We start from the raw sequence: 16,753 nt of genomic DNA on the forward strand, positions 1-16,753 counted from the left end.
CCAGACTTATGCCTACGCTCTGCTTTTAATTGGCCTCTTCTGCAGCTGCGAACCTTAATGACTTTGTTCCGGGATTAAAAGCCTCAGAGTGTTCAGGCAAGGCAAGGGTCCTAACCTTTCCTTGGCTGCACTGTCTACCCTGCTGCAACCCTCCCTTTCCCCATATTACTCTTACTCCTATATTTTTTTTATGTTGCAACTGTGTCTCTTCTGTTTTTTTATCAACCTTTATACAACGATGTGCTATTACACAAATATACTATAGGATGTTTGACCTCCAAACTACACTTGACATCACATACTTTTGAGGCAAGCTACTGAGACTTTTATCCCGGTAAAGTTAAAGTCAAGTTTTTAAATTGCATTTTTGATTATTTTTATATTATTAATTTCCCTCTATTTATAGACCTCAAGTTGGAATGCCTTCCTTCACACTACAGCACTTGTCACCGCTAACTCTAATTCTGTGCTTTTAAAGAGATAGTTTGGTTTCTTTGAAGTGGGATTTTATGAGGTACTTGTCCAGAGTCAGTGTATTACCAACAGTAGATCATGGTCGGGTTTGGAAAAACAGTCAACAGGACCAGCACGGAAGCTGTGCAATGAACTGATGAGTATGAGTTCAGCAACAAAACTTATTTTAGCCGTTTGAAATAAGTCCTGCCTAAGGACAACAAAACAAAAAAAAAAAACCCAATAATGGTTTAAATGTATGCTATACTTAGATGAAATGTACCTTGCCGATTAACCTGCCAAAAAACAGACTAGCGACACAAAGTTCGCTGATGGAAAGCTGTCTGATGGCAAGGTAAATCGGCAAAAATAAACTAAATATCATTAAATACACTTCTACTATTTGTAGGTGGACCTTTTGTCAGGTGGCTAAAACATGTTTTGTGGCTGTCAGCAGTTTGCTTAGCTTTACCACTGGTCCCCTCGTCTGCTTTTCCAAACTGGGGTGCATGCCGACTGTGATCTACTGTAGGTAATACATCAACTATGGATAAGTACCTCATACAACTCCATTTTAAAGAAACTGAACTTTCCCTTTAGGAAGGTTTAATGAGCGATACGGCTATTATGCACCTCATCACTGACAGTTGAAAATAAGGTGTGTGACTGTCTAAGACACAAAATGCACAATCTGGCTTCTCACACATCAACTGTGCCAGATGTATTTGTTGCAATGCAAACTAGAATGCCAACACATGGTTGGAACTGTTATTATTGCATGACAGTTGCAACAGTACATAGAATTTATTGTAAAAATGTAATTTTCTCATACTATTCCCCTACACAGATCTGTTCTACATTGCCTTTCATCATCACTACTCCTTAATCATCACTGCATCACTTAATAAAAAGGTACAGTCATATATGCTTTCATTACAGCTGCAAGACAAACTCAATGTAAGCCATGTTCAACATGGAATATAATGTAAGTAATGTATTGTTTCTGATAGCAAGCTGTTAACGGGAGTATGTAATGGTAGTACAACTTACATGTGAATGAAAGGAAATTAAAGTTCTAAAACAAAACATAACTTGTATAAAAGAGTTATTCAGTGACAGAAAGAAACGTTTTTGTGCACTTCCTATTAATGTTTAAATGTTTTGTTTCATGTGCATTTATGATTCACTCCAAGTGCAGTCATTTTTGCAGGATGGTTGTCAATCCTCTGTAACACCAACACCCAACTCTCCTCCCTCCCAGATGCCCAGACATGGCCAGCGCTGAATGATAGAGCAATCGATGTGCAGCCTAATCAGGAAGCTTAACTCTAATACCCTGGACAGGTCCACATCATTATCATATCAGCCTTCACACGTTTCGAGGTGACATGGAAGGCAAAAGATTAAAGACAATCTTGTAAAGAGGCAGAACAATTTTCAATGCACTGACCAACCAAAACAGGCCTGGGGAAGCTGGCAGCAGTGAGAAGCAGCTTAAGGTAGAACAAGTGATGAAAACAGCGACCCAGACAAAGACTTCATGTCATGTTGAGGCTGCTACTTTCTCTGTGCTGTGAACATCATGCAGAAGGTTGATCATTAGTATTACTGTGGTGTAATCATTTTCAGAGCTTCTGGTCCCTGCAGCCAGTCCACGTCAGCCCGTTACTGGGGTCTATTAAAGTGAATCATTTTATAACTTAAACACATAAGTAGATATTTAGAAGAGCTCCGGGAAATGTAGAAATTATCTATAAACTGCTTTACACAAACTCTTTAAAGGCAGTAAATGACACACACAAGAAGAAACAGGTTTGAGGGTTACGCTGGGAGCCTGGTGCACGTGGTGAAGGCTGCACCATTAATGCAATTGTTTTTACACACACAAACATACGCACACAATCCGATTCGGCGTTGATTACACTTAGCAAAAAGATGACTAGGTATCTATGCAAGATCACAACAGAATCTGAATTATTCTGTTTACAAAAAAATGCAATCATCTGTATAAGAAGTTCAAACAATGCAAAAATTTAGCAAACTCAAACCATTCAATATTATTTTTTGCATGGTTGCGCCTCAAAAAGGTATAACTTATGTTTGTTATTTTGAATTTCAAAATAAAATCTGAATTTAAAAAATTCAATGTGATTAAGTTTAAAGGAAGATGAAATCTCTGAGGTCTTGACTTTCCATTTAATTGACAGAGAAAAAGAAAAACGTGCCAACAAATCAGCCAAACAAAACGTAAAACCCTAATGCTTACAAAAAATGATAGAAAGTCATGAAGTTTCCCTTTTATCAACATTGCAAGTAAGTAATTTCTTAAAATACTGAAGGGACTTGGATGTGTGTGTTGTTTTTTTCTTTTTTTTTTAATACTATCTGTCCTTTGTTAAAATTTAGAATATTCACTACCGTTCAAAAGTTTGGGGTCACCCAGGCAATTTCATGTTTCTATGAAAACTCACACTTTTATTCATGTGCTAACAAAATTGCACAAAGGTTTTTTTTAATCATCAATTAGCGTTTCAACGTGCTTAGTTAACACGATGTAGCATTAGAACACAAGAGTGATGGTTGCTGGAAATGGGCCTCTGTATCCCTATGTAGATATTCCATTACAAATCAGCTGTTTCCAGCTAGAATAATCATTACCACATTAACAATGTCTAGCCTGGACTTATGATTAATTTAATGTTATCTTCATTGAAAAAAATGCTTTTCTTTCAAAAATAGAAACTTTTCTAAGTGACTCCAAACTTTTGAACGGTAGCATATATTCAGATTGAGTGTTGATGATCAAAGAAAACACACACAAGGCAACAAGAGGTGGCACATGCACAAGTGTTCATTTGATATTATAGGTAGCAGAACTGGTCGATCACATACAACTATTTGGTTGTTTTGTGTTTAAAGTTATGTTTAATGTGTTTCATTCCACTAAAAGAGGTACTACACATGAAAATGAACGTCTGTCTCTCTTAGTAACCACTCCCCATCATCATTAATGTTTAAGATGGCTAACAACTGTGCTGTCAACAGCTCCCTAGATAATCGACATGTCAATCAATGATGGGTGTGAGGCCAGCTTTTAGAGGGTCCCTAAGGTGGCTGCTCAGAGCACGCTCAGTTTAACACAGCGGCAGTAGGAGAGTGTAAACAGAGAAGAATATAGACTCCAGGATTGACTGGCTGATCAATGCCATTGATCACTTAGCCCACATTACCTCCACTTCTTTGTATGGGCTGCTCATTTTCCACTCTGTCATTCCACTCTCAGGCTTCAAGTTGTGGATCACAACAACCTTCTACTCAGTCACCAAATTCAACCTGCACACTAGAGGGAGACAGAGAGGACAGTCCTAATTCACATCAAGTCTGATTAATGGAGCCTGAAAAAGATACATGACCAAAGAGCATTATGCAAATACACACTTGCAGACAAATACATGCACGTGTATACACACACACACACACATACAGTACATATATGAATATCTTGCATATTGCATTTATCAATTCCTTGCATGTTCAAAAGTTTGATTGTCTTTTTTTTTTAATTGTGGTTATATTGACATTTGCAGATAGTCACCACTGTCACTTCTTTCAATGAGAAAGTTTACTCGCGGTATTTAAAGCTACACTAATTATTATTTATACATTAAATAAAGAGTAACATGTATTTCTCAGGAGATGGTGGAGACCAAAACGGAGCTAAAATGAGTCATATGTATATAAACTTGTGTTTTCAGCTTGTTCCTTTACTGGAATGTAGAATAAGTCCATGAAGGATACAGTAGTCTGGATTATCAACCATGCTGGTTTGGCATGAAACACTCTACATATATTCCTTTATGGAGAATCATCTATAATACTAAAACACTGTCTCTCATGTCTCGACTATAAGATTTAATTCTTGAGGGGTGAGAAGGCCCTCATGTTGGTGTTGGATTCTGATAGTTAAATGCCATGGATACACAGTATCGTACGACAACTCTTATTTAGTTCAGAACGACTTTATCCCTATAGAGCAACTGTATACAGCAGTGCATAACTCCAGTTCAATGGATACACACAGTGGAAAAGGGGTAATATACTATTATCCTGTAAGCTGTAAAAGAGAACTATATGTGATAAGCGATGGTGGTAGTGACTTATCGTCACTCAAAAACAAAACAAAAAAATCTATACCATGTAATAAGGCTCAACAAAGAAATAAAATTGTTTATAGCATTGCTGACATAAAAAGCTGTAACCATACAAAATATTCTGCCTGTAACTCACCTATGTTAAAAATACAGAAAATACGGATAATGTTTTTGCTGGCTAATTGTGCAGGACTGACTTAACTACAGAATATGTTCATCTTACTGACTTACATTAAGTTTCATTTAGTGTCATAAAAATATTGCTGCTCTGTCAATAATAAGGTAGAAAATTGTGATAAATGCTCCAACACGGAGAGGTATTTGCTTTTCAAAGTGTCTTTTAGTGGCATGGAAATAGAGACAAACTCAAAGTGACAGTTGGCAAAGCTAACTTAAACAACAAGGCAAACCTGCTGGTTTGATTCTGCCTTGATGTTAGGCCTAGTCCACCACATCAATCATTGTACAGGGTGATATATTCTGGCAGCATTCACTGTGAACTGTGGAACCTACATAGCATGCAAGGGCCCTCAAATACAGAGCTAATTTACCCATTCTAATATAGAGGTGGCTGTCCTCTTTGTGTTCATAAGATAGTACATATTGGAGAGACACCACAGCCAGTTCCATTTTTAAACAGCTTTGCCATCATTTAAGCAAGCATGTGGCAATGAGGACAGAGACAAAGTGACAGCAGAAGCATGTTATCTGTTACACCTTTTAAAAACCTCCAATCCAGCTGTGAACAATTTGACCAAAAAAATTTAAGCCAAGCTAAAAATACTGCATATCAAATAATGGCGCATAAAATAATCACACACCAATGCCTATTACTAGCCAGTCAACTACATCCAGGGCCAGATCCAGTGGGTTTCTCTACCTACACATACTTCCATCAATTCTACATTCATGATGAATTTTTATTCTTGCTCTTTTCTCAAAGCATCCATTTCAGATGAGATGAAAAAGTAATATTCCAGCAATAAAGCTTGATTTACATCCCCTTCACTGTTCTCTCTCTTCCTTTTTTATTTGATCATTTAGCCAGGATCATATAACTGTATATCAGACACAAATGAAATCAGGTCTCATGCACATTAAGGCCATGTCTTTCTGCAGCTAACATCCCCTCCAACCCAACTACCCAGCTCCACAGCAAGCCAGGGGCAGAGTCCCATTCATTTTCAGGCCCATTTCCTCCTATGATTAGGCGATCAATCAATCCCAGCATTCAATCTCATCAGGCAGACGGGATTATCTGCCCATCTTCCCCTCTGCCTCTTTCAACTCACTCCCTCCCACACACACAGCAGCACATTAACATCAGATCAAGTATCACACAACACAAGCAGTCTACCACATCCTCTGACCACAAACAGACAGCTTCTCATCTTAGCCATCTCCTCCTCATCCATTCCATCTCCTCTGACTGGCTGTTCTCAAAAAATACACACTCACATTCACACACAAAACCGTACAGATAATCTAAGAGCTAATTACTACTCTTTTCTGTGGATGCAAAGATTTCTGACATCCTGCCTTAAGGTTGAAAACATTTAAAGAAGGATTAAGTTCAAGCTACATTTAGGATAACATGTACATTTGTATCTTCAGGAGAAAGGGTACTATTAATTCATCTCTTTAGTCAGGCAGAAACTGGTGATAAAGGACAACATGTCTATGACACCTCTTAACTGATCTGGCAGTCTACATTGCTTCATTTAATAATTGCTAAGGTCTACCAAATTGAAGATGTTTGTTGTTTTTCTGTAAATTAGCAGATATTTACAACCCCCAAAGCAAACTGTATGCATCATTCAGGTCTAACAAACATGGTGAATGCATTCCCTTCATCATTAATCATTTGCATACCAGATTATTGAAGCAACATATATCTTGCATTGTTTACATTGAAATACAACAAAACAGTAGTTGCAGTCTTCTTCTGTTGCCTTTTGTTTGGTGCATTGTTGTTTTTGTTAGCACACTGCCGCCACCTTTAGACCAGTGGACTAGTGTCAAACCACTGGCAAGAATGCGAATTTCGTTTCCACATTTATCTGTGTTTTTTCATGTGTCTTTAAGCAAATAAATTATCTAACAGCTGCATAAAACTGCCTGAAAACAGCCTAAATGCAAACAGGTTAATACAATAATATTTTGCCAGTCAAGCACAAAATGTTTTACTATGCTGAGAAAATACTCCAAAAAAGAGAGAAATAAATAGACAAGCTTCAATATATGTATATTGCAGGTAAACGTATAGATGGCCATGTATGATATAAAGAGAAGAAGACACAGTCAAATGGATACATTTGTCTTTGTTCATTATTCCACCGAGATACTGACCCAGAGAAAATTAAAAAAAACAATTTGGATCTGAAACACAAAAGGCAAACTGTCAATTGACGCACAAAGGTTTATGAGAATTAGGATTCAGCAAATTAGGATTCAGCCCAAAGCACTTGTGGTGATCCACCATTCAATTTCAAAGCTTTGAAACAAATTTAAAGGGAAACATTATTGGAAGAGACAGCATGACGTAAATAAAGTGATTAGTTATGTTCATGTCAGCACATCCTATTTATCTATTCTAACAGGAATGCATTGTCATGAGTGATGCCTATTAAAGAAGTTGCCCACTCGGTTGATTGATTAGAAATACACTTAATGCTAAAATAAAAACTAATTTCTGAGCTGATCTAAAGCACAAAGTAAACATTTATTAATGTAGTTGATCCCTTCAATATGACAAATAATCACTGATGCAACCAGCTGTTTTCAGAAGAACCACTGTGAGTTAGATGGTATAATGGTGTGATATGTGACAAGTGATTTTAGAATAAATATGAATGTGTTTGGCAGGTCAAGCTGAGTGTGAGTCCATTTCTTCAAAAAACATATCATGAGGACAAAAGGATTTTCCAAGCAACTCTGTGGCAACTTTACTAAAAAGCACTAATCAGGAGAAGGCTATAGCAACTGTGCATGAGGTCATAGTGAATGCAATACGTAAGCCTAAAGGCATTGATATGATATGCAGACTTGGAAAGGCTAGGGATCTGCTCATCCACATAATTTTTGCTATTCTCCAGGGGAGATTATTATGATAAAACATCATATTGTGAAAGGCTGAGGAGAAAAAATGAATAAGTAATAAACTTAGAGCGACTAAGAGCACACACACACGCACACAAGCACACACACACGAAAATGAAAATACTTTTTAGGCCATCACTAATATTTAATATTTCTAGTTCTTTCAGATAAGCACTTGGTAAAATGGACATTTTCCTTACAGTTGAAAATAATTAATGAATTTTCCTTAATGGCAAAAAGCTTTTTGATGTAGCAATGCTAATTCGTAAAACAACACTGATGAAACTGTCATGCTTTCAAGACACACTCCCTTTTAGTAACCGTGTGCTAAGTTAATAAAGTTTCATGTCTAATAGGCTGCATTTTCTTCCTCACTCATGCCCTTGTGTGGGTAGGCAGCAAAACCCCCGAAAAAAATAATTAAAAGCCAATGCAGTTACGCTGGCAAAAAACAACTGCAACACAGTGTCACACTGACTTTAAAGAGCACTGTGGACAAACAGAGCATCCCCAACAAAATTAAAAGCACTCACAGTTTCCTTTGCTGCCTACACTACATCACTTCACCTTTAGGCTTCACAATATTTAGCAAGAATTGTCAGTGTAGATAGTATCTGCCTATTCTTTCACTTATTCTTTTTTACAAATGTTTTTTTTATGTTTGCAGATCAAAAAACAATAAATTTTCCATCCAAGCCGTTCAAGCTTCATCTTCCCTCTCACTACTTGCAAAAAAGAATTTCTATGTGGACATTGTGTATGAAAAAATGTATATGTTTGTGTTTTTGTCTGATTTTTAACCTACTTTTGGATGAAGTGCTGCAGTGTGAGATTACCTGTGTAGCATCCATGTGGTCACTGTCGAATGGTCAACATCCTGAAGATCCTCCTGACAAACCGTGTCGTCTTGAGTATCAGGTATCACCGATGTCCTATCAATACAAAGCAAAGTTTCCATTAACATCCCACATATTTAGACATAAACACATAAATGCCACAAAGATCATTTTAAAAAATGGTATTCTATCCATGTCCATAGCAGCAATACTGTCAAACTTACAAACCCATTTAATGCTTAAGAATCTCTCTATGGGACTCTTGGCTGTCTGGAGAAGTTGAATCTGCTGCAATAAATGGTTTTAATAACACACTTGAATCCTCCTCAGCCATTGTTCTGTGTCACTGTTTTATGTGCTGGGACCTACTAAGAGCTAAACACTCCGAGTTGGCTTGGTGTCTTCTTTAACGTCAACAATTAATCTAAAGTATGGTACAGCTTCTATTAAAAGGCCATAAACCAAGCCTCCAAACCTACAAACTGAAATTTAGACAGTTAATTTAGACCTTCTTATGGCCATTTCTGACTCTGCAGGTAATAGGCTGTCTATATATGATAAGTAGTCTGATCTGCACTGGCAACTGGGTTAGACATAGAATCATTGCCAAGAACAAACTTCAACACTGAACTTTATCATTATAATTAATAGCAAATAAGAAAAGGTGAAAGAATACATAGTTGTTTATAAAATCACTCTAAAACCATCTCTGCATGTTCTGTATATTTAAGAATGTTAACCTGAAAGGACACGCTTTAAAAGGTCACTGGTAAAATGGGTTAAAGTTTAAATAATTTGCACTTTTTGTTCTGTGGTGAGGTTTAAAATCACAGTGATGCTCAAAATCAAAATCAAGATTCCGTATCACTGATCTCTACACACAAAAACAACACCCCTCCACCCCAAAAAGGAAAAATAAACTGCACTTGATCATATGTAGACCAAAAAGATGTTTGTTTGGCTTTTTTTTTCCCTTCGGTGTGGGTGGCTGGTAAGAACCCAGGGTGGGGGTAAAGGGGAGGCTATATGGTAAGAAATCAGTCTGGCTACATCATATCCTCTTGCAGAATAGCCTTGACCTGCTGGATGATCTTGATAGAGCTGCTGTCTATTTAATTCGTATGGATACACTAGCATCCCCCAGTATGCCTTATCTCAGTGAGGGCCAAGTAATATATTTGGGATTGGATTAGAGTGATCCCACTGAGAGAGAGCGAGGATGGCACTGGCAGATAGACAGCAAGGTGAGCTGACCAACAGAATTGGTGCTACCAACAACAACACATCAGCTGTTAACCTTGGAAAGTTTAAACTCGCTCTAAAGAGGCCTTCAACTTTAGCAAAAAAAACTTTGTGCAATTCTACTTTTGTGATATGAATAAATCACTGAAGCTAACCAAACAAAATTAAAGTGACGTAAACGCACAAATATACACATCTGAATGAAATAAAACATCTGTTACTTCACATCCACTGCAACTTTATGTCCTAACTTGATTATCTAGATAATAGACCCTTCTTTATAGCCAGAAACAGGAAAAGCACATGTGGTAACAATAAAATTGAGGACAGCTGAATTCCGTTTAGAGGATCTGTTTTAACTGTCTTGGTTCCGTGCACAGGGGCTCATTGGGACAACTGTCAGTCTGCTGTCAGAAAGATCATGTGGTAGAGAAATAGTTAAGACTGTTTAATATAGTCATGATAATAAATAATCAAGGGATGTTGAGTAGAAAACATCACTCAAACTGATATTGTGCAGCCTTTTTAACCTAACAAAGTGTCTTTAGCAAACTAACTTCAAACAGCAAAACACTGCTGTGGTTTAAAGCCCCTCTCTAGGGAAAATCAAAGTTCTTACATTGTTAACAAGTCCAAATAGTAATTTTTTATGTGCTAGTAAACATATTATAAGCATTAGCAGAAAAAATTGCAGTGTGTCAATGACAGCCTCAAAGACATGGATTCAAACTTATGATGTTTCATATTTAACAAACCTAAGGAAGCAATAGTGTCTACTTCTGGCGTGGGACTTTGTGCATCGTTATTCTTCTTCAGAATCACTTTCCAGGTCAGATAGGTATGTCTAAATTAATCCAATACAACAATTTGCGATTGTGTGGCATGGTTTTGCAGTTGATCAAGGACTTCACACATCTGCACATTCTAAAGAAAATAGTCATTTTAAAACTGGAAGGATTGTTATAATGGAAAGAAATACACAGAGATTATATTTTTAGTGGTTTAACCAATGACTGGAGAGGGACTTCAACGGATCTTAATTTTCCGTCCAAAGTATATTGCAGTAACAACATTTCTCAAACAGTAATTTTGATTTAATTCTAAAATAACTAGTTTTCATGTGATATACTGTCCAATGCATAAGCTTGTTGGAAATAATGCAATGTCAAAAGCTAAATCTTGAATTAAAGAAGGGTTAAAAAAAATCAGTTTACTATCACTGTCACCATCAGTTCTCTCTGCACCAGTCTTTTCAGTATAGAGACTTTTTGTGTTGCTCTGATACTTTAACATGGTTTAGCCACGTTTTACACTTACAGCTTCAGCTACTTTTTCCTCTTGTTCCCGGTTAGAATTGTTGGAATGAAGGAGTAGTAGGAATAACCTCATTCCTGCTCCACTGGTCTTGTGCACTGGTATGTGGTTTGTGGCAGCACCAACTGGTCATCTGTAGCATCGATTAGCTGCTAGCAAAATATGCGAATTTCACTTTGTCCCAAAACCGTTGACTCTTACAATTAATGCGATATTAGAGGTACGGAGACATTTTTACCCTCCAAAAACGATTCTAAACGAACAAAAACAAACCCGCACGTCGTTTAACAACATTCGTAAATAATTCTGAGCTTAGCAGCTGTAATTACGACTGTGCAAAACGATGCTAGCTAAGGTTTGTTTGACGTAGCATACACCTGTTAGCTACATGATTAGCATACAGGTGTGTTAGATTACGGTCACAATTGCGCTGGCAGGGCGGTGCGTGAAACGGCTAAAGTTCTTCTTCTTCTTCTTCTTCTTATGAATTTCCGGCAGGCGGAGGCCTTACGGCACATTGCTGCCTCTCGCAGGTCAGGGAGAGAATGCAGAATTCAGATCATTCCTGCTTCCAAAGATGTAATCCTGTGGAGTTGATGAAGTGAAGGACTGCGTTCACCGTCCTTGCCTGGTTCTCTCTGGGATTAAGGAGACTCCTCATTGTGATTGATTCCATTCCCTCATGTGACATCTTGGCATATAACTGTGTTCTTTGTTCCTCAAAAAGGCTGCACTCCATAAGCAGATGTTTCTCAGTTTGCTGTTTCCCACAGGCTCCACATAATCCGTCCTTATGTTTGCCGATTTTAGCTAAATCCCATGCCAGTCCACAGTGTCCAAGTCTTAGTCTTGTCATTAACACAGAGTGTTTTCGCTCATGTCCAAGGTAGCACTGGTCTGCCTTTACGCTATTTTGTAGTGAGAAGTAATGCCGTCCTTTTTCACCATTCTCCCACTGCTTCTGCCACTGAGCTGTAATGACATCCCTGATGATGGAGCGACATTCAGATATCCCGATGCCCACAGTCAATTCAACATCCCCCCTTAATGCCCTTTTAGCCACCATATCTGCCATCTCATTACCCTCTACCCCAATATGGGTGGGCACTAATGTTCCCTCTAATTTTTCCTGAGTGTGAGCAAACACACAAACTCCCTGAGCGTCCCTTGGACCACTGTGAGCAACATCAGACGTGTGCACTGTGGTCACACCAGCATCACATCCATTCAAGTTACATGGTTCATTAAAAGAATCAAATTACAGCATTTACATTTCTGTTAAAACACTTTGTCAACAGGAGCCAGTTGAAGGCTGCAGTGATTTTAGTGACACTACAATATATAAGAGTGAAGTTATTGAATATTTGTCTCTCTTTACTGTTGCAGCGGTTTTGCAAATTGCAGACGGACCCTGTTCACTCCATAGACACCAATGTTATTCCTGTAGCTTGAAAGACAGCTACTTTTGATAAAACTGGGCTTGTAGCACATTGTCTGCCTTGCAACAATGGGAAAGAGGCACCGTTTATGTTTTGACAACCTATATCTAATGAGTTATTGATGCTGGAAGTCCAAATCTGTGAATATCTTTCCAACTTTACTGAACTTGGGGCCACTACCACCTAAAGGAGTGATATATTTAATTTTGAAAAAAGCATTTAGCCATACTTAAAGCTTTAAGTGCTTTATTAACACGGAACTAAAAATTTTGTATTGTTTTATTATCACAGGTTCTGTCTGAAAAGAGGTGGCATCATTTTAAACAGTGAAATCAAACTAATAAAATGTAATGACCAACAAGTGAGTAATACTGGATTCTGCAAAAACATAAACAACTTTTTTTTAAAATCTAAATCTTATCTTAACACAGTTAATGTATTAACTTATTTTTGTGTGTATGCATGTATTTATTGATTTATTTAGTACTGTTAACATATCAGAGTTCTGAGTGAGTTTTTCTTAAGACAGGCAAAGGCCACTTATTGATTACATATAGGCTATTAAATGTTTATTAAAAACTAAAAAGCAATAAAAAAAAACTTAGGCATTTATTGAGTCACTAAAATACTGTAGAGTACAGACCACATCAGCATGATTATAAGCATCCTCTGGTAAATTAACAACCAGATACTGATGTCTCTCACCATATGGACTTCAGGAGATGACTGGGGGATGATAAACTGTGACCTACTGGTTGGGTTCTCTCTGTTCTCATGTTTCTTACATGTTTGTCCCCTGACAGCTGGGTCCTAATGTTTTTTGAGCAACACACCATACTATGACGTTTTTACAATGATGGTTCTACTATGAAGCCAGTTTGACATGTTCAGGTGTTCTTTGTGTGAAAACTCAGAGATTTCAGGTATCAGAAGGTGGTTTTCAACTTTCTTTGTTAACTTTCTGCTTCAACTTTAAATTAAATTTCCTTCACTAACCCAGCCCTCTGGACTTCCAGTAAGCTGTGTTCCTATTGGCTGTCCAGGTGGCTGCTTGGTGTTATCAGGAACACCTGAGGAGCTGTCCAGGTGGCTGCTTGGTGTTATCAGGAACACCTGAGCAGCTCAGCGTCTTCCTGCTTTATTTAGCTGCAGTCAAACATTTCCTCTGCTTCCTTCACCACTGAACCGGGTTTGGCTCCATTGCTTCAGTTTGTTCTTTAGGTGTTGGCTTGCAGCTTCCAGCAGTAAAATCGTCCTTAATGTGTTTCTTGGTGTGTTTGAGGGCTTTGTACTGGATAGTTGTCTTGGTAAATGTGGTTCTTTAGCCACAGTTAGCACATGGTGCAATGTGTGCAGTGATTAGTGGATTTGTTGCAGCTGAGTTGTGTCTTTATCTTGGCTGTAGTGAGTCTTCAGAGGTTTTTGGTCAGACACATTCTGTATTCTTGTTTGTGAACCAACGGTGGTTGTCCAGAAGGTAAGAGTTCCTGTCCTGATTCTCTGTTCTCAGAGGTTCTCTGGTAGGCTGCAGGAGATTTTAGCGTTTGTGTTGTGCTAGTTTGGTTTTTGTATGGTTTCATTTGGACGACTATCTTGAGGCCCCTCCATGTGGTTTAGTGAGGTTTTCTGGAACAGTTCTACAAAGCAACCTGCAGCATAAGAGACTTTGAGAGTTTTTAGGAAGTTCTGGAGACCAGACTTTAGAGCAGCAGAAACATTTGTCAGCAGTTTGAGCAGGAGAAGGTGAGCTTCAGAGTAGAAATGAGAAGGAAACCTTCTTGACCCGTGTGGTGAGGTCCTGTACCAAGAGTTTGAGCAGGTTGTGAAGAGTCTGTAGTTCTTTGGTCTGAAAGCACAAGAAGAGTCGACTCATTAAAGGAGAAAACAGGAGATATTGTTGGTTCTTCTGTCGCTCTGCAGTTTTCTTAGACTGAATATCAAGTTTATATTTTAAATGATTTACCATGTGAGCCCAAGAAGACTTCAATAAACTCCCTCCATCCCCTGGACACAACATATTTTATTACCATGTTAAATCTTTCTCTTTTTTTTTTTTTTAATGTTTTTGAGTTTTAATCATAGTTTTTGCATAGTTTTTTTTCTCTTTGTGTGACAGGTTAAAAAAATCGATTTAAAATAAATAAATAATCAAAAGTGTATTACACACAGGTTAAATAGCAGAACTATACACAGGTTTAAAAGCTGATAGAAGAATTCATGAGTAGTTTAAAAAACGAGTTAAAAAGGATTTATAATTCATAATTAACTTGTGGACATGATTGTTACGTTAAAAACATCAAAAGTTTACAAAGCTTACAATATTTACAGATTATTGCGAGTTTGATGATGCATGATCGATTGCTTTTGTCTGGCACTGTTCCTGCCTGCACTGTCAAGCTCCGTGTTCTTTTGAATAAAGCCAAATGGAGGAAAGACGTGTGTCTCGTCTCTCTCTGGGTTTTTATCATAAAAGTTCCACAAACCTCTCCCAAACTCGTGGAGCAGAGGGCACAACATTTGCTTGTTTAGTTTTGTCATCTGTGTAAAAGGTGCTAAACAAATAAAGTTGAATTGATAAACTGAATAATTGACTAACTCATGATTGTGACAACAGAAGTATTTTCATTGTGATTTAAGGGTTTATTTCATTGATAAGGTTGGGGTTAAAATCTTGACAGAAAAAGAAGATTAAAGAAATAAACTACATCACAAAAAGCAATTAAATCAAAGGAAAAAAATTAATACAATAAAAGTTTTAAAAAGTTTTATTATCAAAAAGATTTAAGATGTAATTTTCTAATTAAACATTACATTTTTTAATTAAATGTTTTGTCTTTTTAAAGGTTTAATAATCTAATTACATGTTTTGCATTTTTAAAAATGTTTAATATTCTTCTTGTTTAATTGTATTTTTTAAATGTTTAATTATGGAAAATATTTTATCTGTAATTTTTAATATTTGTAATTGAAAAATTTTGTTTAATTTCATAATGACATATATTGTATCTTGTTGAATTATCTAATTCAATATTTTGTCTGTTTGTCAATTTAATTGTATTTAATGTTTAACTCTATTAAACAGACAAAATATTGAATGAGATAATTCAACAAGATACAATACATGTCATTATGAAATTAAACAAAATTTTTCAAATACAAATATAAAAAATTACAGATAAAGTATTTTCCATAATTAAACATTTAAAAAATACAATTAAACAAGAAGAATATTAAACATTTTTTTAAAAATGCAAAACATTTAATTAGATTATTAAACCTTTAAAAAGACAAAACATTTAATTAAAAAATTTATTGTTTAATTAGAAAATTAAATCTTAAAGACAATAAAACTTCAAATAGGAATTACACAGAAAATACAATGAAGCATTTTAAAAGAAAATTAAACATTAAAAGGTGGTATAACATTTAAAAAGAAAAACCTTAAAGATTTAATCGAAACAAATATTGGGAAAGAAAAAGAAACTCAAACAAGCCGATAAAACATTTGAAAAAACAATTAAACATTAAAAAGACAAAACATTTGGAAATCAAATCAGACATTAGAAAAGAATAAAAGGTGAGAAAAGAGCAAAACTAAACATTTAAGAAGAATCAAACTAAAGACAAAACATTTCAAAAGACACCAGTTAGACTTTAGTAGATCAAATTAAACAGAAGAGACAATAAAACAATCAAAAAGAGCAAAAACAGATAAAGAGTCTTAAAGCGTTTTCTAGTCTGAAACAAAAACATCAAGTTGTTTCTTCAAACATTTCCTCTTTCTATGTTCTTGGTTTGATTGTGGATAGATTTACTAAGAACTCATTTCAGAAAACTGCTTTCCAGATAAAGTCTACGAGTAGTTGAAGGCATTTATCAAACTAATGTTACCTTTTGATCTCCACAAACTTTACTGTTCAGTGAAGAGAACCAAAGTTTGTTGAGGATTTCTAAAAAACCCACAGGTGAAGGTCTGAGAAGAACTCAGATGGATGGTCTAAATGTGAAATCAAGACTCATGGTCACAAGTTTTAAGGCTTCTGTTAACCAGAAAGTTCAAACTAACAGAGAAGTACTGAGAAACTTTTAAAATTTCAGTCCTCAGACTGTCTAAAGGTTCAAACTAACAGAGAAGTACTGAGAAACCTTTAAAACTTCAGCCCTGAGACTGTTGAAAGGTTCAAACTAACAGAGAACTACTCAGGAACTTAGAAGATAT

General features: G+C 36.5%; 1 long non-coding RNA gene across 1 annotated transcript; it reads right to left on the bottom strand.

Moving 5' to 3' along the window:
* Positions 1-731: 731 nt before the first annotated feature.
* LOC111581175 (uncharacterized) lies at positions 732-11,519 on the bottom strand. Its single transcript, XR_002747231.3, has 3 exons — positions 11,099-11,519; positions 8,540-8,635; positions 732-3,793 (listed from the first exon to the last, which is right to left on the bottom strand). It is a non-coding gene; the product is annotated as an uncharacterized LOC111581175 (long non-coding RNA).
* Positions 11,520-16,753: the final 5,234 nt, after the last annotated feature.

This window comes from Amphiprion ocellaris, chromosome 1 (genome assembly GCF_022539595.1).
Source record: "Amphiprion ocellaris isolate individual 3 ecotype Okinawa chromosome 1, ASM2253959v1, whole genome shotgun sequence".
Lineage (NCBI taxonomy): Eukaryota > Metazoa > Chordata > Actinopteri > Pomacentridae > Amphiprion > Amphiprion ocellaris.